Consider the following 6310-nt stretch of genomic DNA (forward strand, 5'->3'; position numbering starts at 1 on the left):
ATTAGACATATCAATTGCTGGATTACTTATGTTAATTACAAAATCCATATGAATCTTAATGTTAAACTATTAAAATACCCACAGTGGTATTCATTATGTGAAATTCAATGTAGTTTGTTACACCAGTTAGAATCGAGTGAATTAAATTGGCAAGTTGCAACAAACTGCATCAAATTGCATTGAACGGACTATTTCTCCCTGTGCCAAAGCATTTAAGTAACTAGCTATATCAGCTAACTAGCGGGGATATCGAACTAATGTTATTGATTTGTCACAGGTTCGTGTACAGTACTACGCCAATCTACCGTGTAGCGATGTGTTCAGCTTTTAAGAACCTGACTGTAGAGTCTAGAATAATTATACATAAAGTACTATATATAGTAATGATAAACATGTATTATGTAATTTAGCCAACACCCTATCTAGGATGACAGAAAAACTAAGGTTACATTTTAAAAGGGAGATTCAAGCCAAAGAACAACGATTCCTGGGTGGAGGCATTAGAGGAAAATATTTAGTTGAAAAATATTTGATAAATAATGAGTGAGATGTGAATAGAATGCAATGAAATACAGAAGTGTCAAAAAATAAGTCTTTAGGAGAAAATAATGGGGAAATTGGCCGTGTGTGTAAATTCAATAAAGACATTTGTTCACTCACTGCCTAAACCCACTTAAATAAAAGTGTTTTATACAACTTAGCCTAACTATATATACTTTATGGTATGAGTTTACTACTGTGGTATTTTCATTGTACTTTTTGCCACAGGGTTGTGATCTGAAAGAATTGAAGCAAGTATCTGATCACACATTAAAAAGTCAATATTCATTATAGATACTGCATTCATTGATTTAGAACACAATCACAATTGTATATTATGTGACGCTTTAAGAGTAACTGCAAGCTGCAGTGGAGCAAGGGGGCATAAAAACACTTTACATCTTTGTGTGCGTCCTCGGCTTAACACTGACTGACTGCATACTACAGTACATTAACACTGACTGACAGGACACTACAGTACATTAACACTAATATAGTTAGTAAACTGAATATAGAGAAGTGCTGTTAACAAATTCTCTCTTGGGGACACCCGAAGGGGACTCTCCACTTTAAGCCATCATTATCATTCTCCACATTCTCTCTCTCTCTCTCTCTCTCTCTCTCTCTCTCTCTCTCTCTCTCAAAAATACAGGGTTATTACAATGTCAGTAGGTACAGTGTGTATTAGTTTATCTACAATGTATATTACAGTGTCAGTAGTTAGTGTGTATAACAGTATCTACAGTATGTATTACAGTGTTGGTAGGTACAACATGTATTAGTGTCTGTACTGTGTATTATAGTGTCAGTAGGTACAGTGTGTATTACAGTAGCAGTAAAGTTAATAACAGCAGCAGCAATAACTGTTTTAGCCTGAAGGAAGACACATTTCTCTCTCTCTCTCTCCCTAACTCTCTCAAATTCAAATTCAAAACAAGCTTTATTGGCATGAGATGTTTACAAACAAGTATTGCCAAAGCAATTGGGTACATTGAAATTATATACAATAACATTAAGAACTTTACAAATATAAAATAAAATAGTTTTTTTACATATATTTCTCTCTCTCTCTCTCTCTCTCTCTCTCTCTCGAAAAGTGGCCACACCTCACATTCCAGGAAAGCCATGCTGTCAGGTACACAGTCTCCCTCCCTGTTTCTCTCCCCCCCCCCCCCCCCCAGTGCAGTGTTAACGTACTGTAGACTTAATTGTACAGAGTGTCTGTATCTACAGGTGCTCTTCTTTTCAATCTGCCCAATAAGCTGCCCATCCCTCCCCTGACCTTTGACCCCACCCAGGGGTGTCATCTCCATGGCAACTTCATGGCTGCTTCTACACACACAGAGGGGGTGCCCATTCCTAACATTGTGTGTCTCTGTGCAAGAAAGTTAATCTCTCACAATCTATAATTAAACTTTAATAGCTGGAGACTCTCATTTCAGTGAAACAATCCAGGACAGACTCCTCTACAGTTTATACACATTGGCTCAGCGCCTTATAAAGACACACAGGCACACTTACAACAACCTGTGAACTGACAGTGTTTAAAGAGACAGCCACCCCAGACCCCCTGATAATAGCCTTTGAACTGAGTGTTTAAAAATACAGTTGCCCCAGACTCGGCCTGACTGACTTACTGGCTACTACTGTGCACTAACACTGAACTGAGAGAGATGGAGAGAGAAAGGAGAGAAAGAGGGAATGGGAGGAAAGTGAGAGAGAGAGAGCAGAAAGTGATGGGGGAAGAGGGGGAAAATGGGGAAGAGAAAGGAGAGGGGAGAGGAGAGAGAGAGAGAGAGAGAGAGAGAGAGAGAGAGAGGGTAGTACAGTATAGGCCCAGACAGGACTATAGATATAAAGTGTCTGTAAAATGTATTTGGATTAACATTTCTTTTAAATTATTAATTCAAATCAATGTTTCAATCATTCAATCAGACAGTCAGTGTATCAGTCACTGTGTCAGTCAGTCAGTGTATGTACATGAGGTACCATAAACAGAAATAATAATAATAATAATAATAATAATAATATTGTCATTAACAACTTCCCAAAATGTAGAAACTGATAATTCTGCCCTTTACTGCTACCACTGCTGCAGCTACTACTACTATTACTATTACTACTACTAATAAAACTATTACTTCAAATAAAACTAATACTGCTACCATTACCACTACTAGTAGTAGGATAACCAGTCCAATAGAGCTGAACAGTGTTAAACACTTTAATACAGTGCAAAACAGTACAATAAAACATAATACAGTTTAGAGTCAGCTGTTATAAACGCTTCATAAAGTATACAGTACAGTGTGTAGTGTATAATACAGTGTATACAGTGCACAATACTGTAGACAGTAAAATACAGTATGTAGTGTACAATAGTGTGTATAGTGCACAATACTGTATACAGTGTAATATACAGCCTGTATAGTGCAGAATACAGCATGTATAGCTTACAGTACAGCGTGCATAGTTTACAATACAGTATGTATAGTGTACAATAGTGTGTATTGTTCAAGACTGTATATGGTTTACAATAGGCTATATAATGTGTTGTGTACAATACTGTATATTGCGTATCAAGTGTATACAGCGTACAAGTGTCTAGTGTACAGTACAGTGTATATAATGCAAATACGGTATACAACATTGTATGTACTTTACAATGAAGTTTATACAGTGTACAGTGCCATAGAGTTTTGACACAGTGTAACACAGTGAACTGTAGTTTCTCCAGAGAGGAAGGTGAACAAAAAGGTTTAAGCGTCTTACCGTTTCGGCGGAACTCGGACGTCGCGGAGTTCTGTTGAAAAGCACATTGGTTCAGATATAGAGACACCTGAACTGACACTATCGACTGCACAGACAGAGGGAGGACAGGGATCAGTAAATGAATAGTGTTCTTATTTGTAAGTGAAATAAAGTTGTTGAAATGTAATTAATAATATTCTTAATATTTAATGTTGTTAATCTTATAGTTCGGCAATGTTATGATTATTCTCTCTCTTTCGTTAGTCCGTTCTCTCGCTTGCTTGTCTTGAAAGTAAACAGTCGAATTCCAGAGAGAGAGAGAGAGAGTCCTTTCCCTCTCCTGTCGTGTTTTCCGATTCCTGAAACAAAGTCGCGGAGGGTGAGAGGAAAAAAGACGAATGAAAGAAAAAACTGAGCGAATGTTTTTGAAAACGGACGAGTAAAATAAGATAAAAAAAAACTAAACTAAAATAGCACGAATCGCATTTTCTCGTTAAGGGGAACGGGACGCAAAACGACTATATATTCTCTCTCTCTCTCTCTCTCTCTCTCTCTCTCTCTCTCAGACCAATTAAACCGACACAGAGACGGACAGAAGCAGGGAGAGAAAGGGGGAAATAGCGCAGTCGACGGCGCAAAACATCTCTTTAAAACCAGTTATTCATGAATGAAGTAGATTAAACGAGTTATTTTCATTAGACTCCCCTCCCTCCCGTTCTGTCTCTCGTTTCTGACGTGCCGTTTAAAGTCACGGTGACTTTGTTTTCTGTCTGTGCGTGCCTGTGTGTGAGCGTTGCGCGCTCTCTCTCTGCATTCCACTCCAGGTAAACGGCGAAACGTCACTGTCAAGCATTTTTAAGAAGGCGGATCGAGGGCGTGAATGTCATCCGGAGAGAGAGAGAGAGAGAGAGAGAGAGAGAGAGAGAGAGGGTTAATTGTATAGTGAACGTGAGAGAGGGAATGAGGTTAAGAGACAGAGGAGGAGGGGGAAGGAAGGGAGAGAGGGGTCAGTACCTTGACGTATTTAAACACCATCAAAAGACAGCTCTCTTTATCTCCCTTCCCCACTTTGCCCCTTTTCCTCTCACATTCCCATTACCATCGTTCCCTCTATCCCCCCCCCCTTTTTCAGTTCTTCTGGGTTCAAGTTTCACTCTACCTTTTTCTTCTATTCTTTCCCAGAAGATCAAAAACGAGATGAAAGAAAGAAGAGGACAAAAGAGAGGCGGAGAGATACTACAGTTACACTAGAGCCCTGAGCAACAGACAGAGAAAGCAAGAAAGATAAAAATATTACACTGACTGACTGGACACTACAGTCCATTAACACTGACTGACTGACTGACTGGACACTACAGTATATGGACACTACAGTATGTTAACACTGACTGACTGGACACTACAGTACATGGACACTACAGTATGTTAACACTGACTGACTGGACACTACAGTATGTTAACACTGACTGACTGGACACTACAGTCCATTAACACTGACTGGACACTACAGTACATTAACACTGTCTGACTGATTGAACACTACAGTACATTATCACAGATTGGCTAACTGGACACTACACTACATTAACACTGCCTGAGAGAAAGAAGGAAGAGGGTTAATACATATTTTCTCATTGAGTCACTGGACAGTGTAACAAACAATAAACTATCTGCAGGCTGTAATAAGGGGGTCTGGGGCGGCTGTCTCTTTAAAAAGTTTAGAGGCTGTTATAAGGAGCTGTGTGTGTGTGTGTGTGTGTGTGTGTGTGTGTGTGTTGTTAATGTGTACAGTAAGAGGCAGTAGATGTTTTTCTTGGCTCTGATCTCAGCGTCTGATGAGTAATTGGGCAGAATTTGCGAAGCGTGGCTGTGTGCCGGATCTATAGTGACAGAGACACCATACTTAACTGTACTGTACTGTATTATACTCCTTTGCACTGTACTGTATTATACTGTACTGTACTATATTATACTGTACTGCACTGTAGTGTATTCTACTGCACTCTGCAGTATTGTACTGCACTCTACTGTATTGTATTGCACTGCACTGAATTGTACTGTTCTGCACTGTACTCTATTGCACTGGTCTGCAGAGACTTTACAATACAGACTGTATCTATATACCTTTACACTGCAGACTATGTATCTGTATTCCTATAGATCTGTATACCTCTATCTATCTATCTATCTATCTATCTATCTATCTATCTATCTACTGTATATATGTTACAAATTAGAAACATTACAGGACAGCACTCTCTCTCTGTTACACTTCCTCTCTATCTCCCTCTGTCTGAACTTGCCTTTGACAAGACAGATATTTCACCCTGAAGGCACAGGCCAGAGAGAGAGAGGGAAAGAGAAATAGTGATAGAGAGGGGGTGCAAACCACAGAAATGAAGAAAGAGAGAGAAGAAGAAAGGAGCAAGGTGTGAGAGAGTGGGAGGGTAAAGGCAGAAGTGCAACAGAGAAAGGGATGAGCAGTGAAAGGCGACAAGAGAGAAAGGAGAAAGAGGAGGAGGACAGGAATGAAGAGGTTTAACAAAAACAGGAGGAGAAAGGTGGATTTAAAAGGATGAAGGACAAGTGAAAGAATTAGTCAAAAGAACAAGAATAAAGAGAGGGGGAAGGAAAGAATAAAGAGATTAGAGCTGGAAGAACGACACAGCAGAGATACAAAGAGCAGGGCTGAGAGATGGAGGAGTGCATCAGGAGAGAGGGAGGGAAATAAAGAGGTATTATACCTGCTGCTCCCAGGGTCACAAGGTCACTGCTGTACAGTACAGTGTGTTACAGCACAGTATGTCACTGTTTTGGACACCTGAGAAAAATTCACATGCAAGAAAAACTAACATAAAGAATCAAGAATAAATCAATATCTATCCGAAACAAAGTAGTCTGTGCATCAACACAGGCTGAGGTTTCTCTGAAAGTGATGTGTTTCACAGTGATTAAAGGGGAGAGTGGGTGGGCAGGAGGGGCTGGTGTGCCATGCAGTATGTTAAAGTGAAGTAGGTGT

The 6310-nt window shown here is 39.6% G+C and overlaps 1 protein-coding gene across 1 annotated transcript in view; it reads right to left on the reverse strand.

Annotated features, from left to right (window-relative positions):
• Positions 1-3545, reverse strand: part of ntf4 (neurotrophin 4) — a 13385-nt gene extending 9840 nt beyond the window's left edge. The window contains exon 1 of the mRNA XM_066708756.1: positions 3313-3545. The gene's annotated coding sequence lies outside the window, so the exon portion shown is untranslated. The remainder of the gene's footprint in view (positions 1-3312) is intronic.
• Positions 3546-6310: the final 2765 nt, after the last annotated feature.

The sequence above is a fragment of the Amia ocellicauda genome, chromosome 7, assembly GCF_036373705.1.
Source record: "Amia ocellicauda isolate fAmiCal2 chromosome 7, fAmiCal2.hap1, whole genome shotgun sequence".
In the NCBI taxonomy this organism is placed as follows: Eukaryota; Metazoa; Chordata; class Actinopteri; order Amiiformes; family Amiidae; genus Amia; species Amia ocellicauda.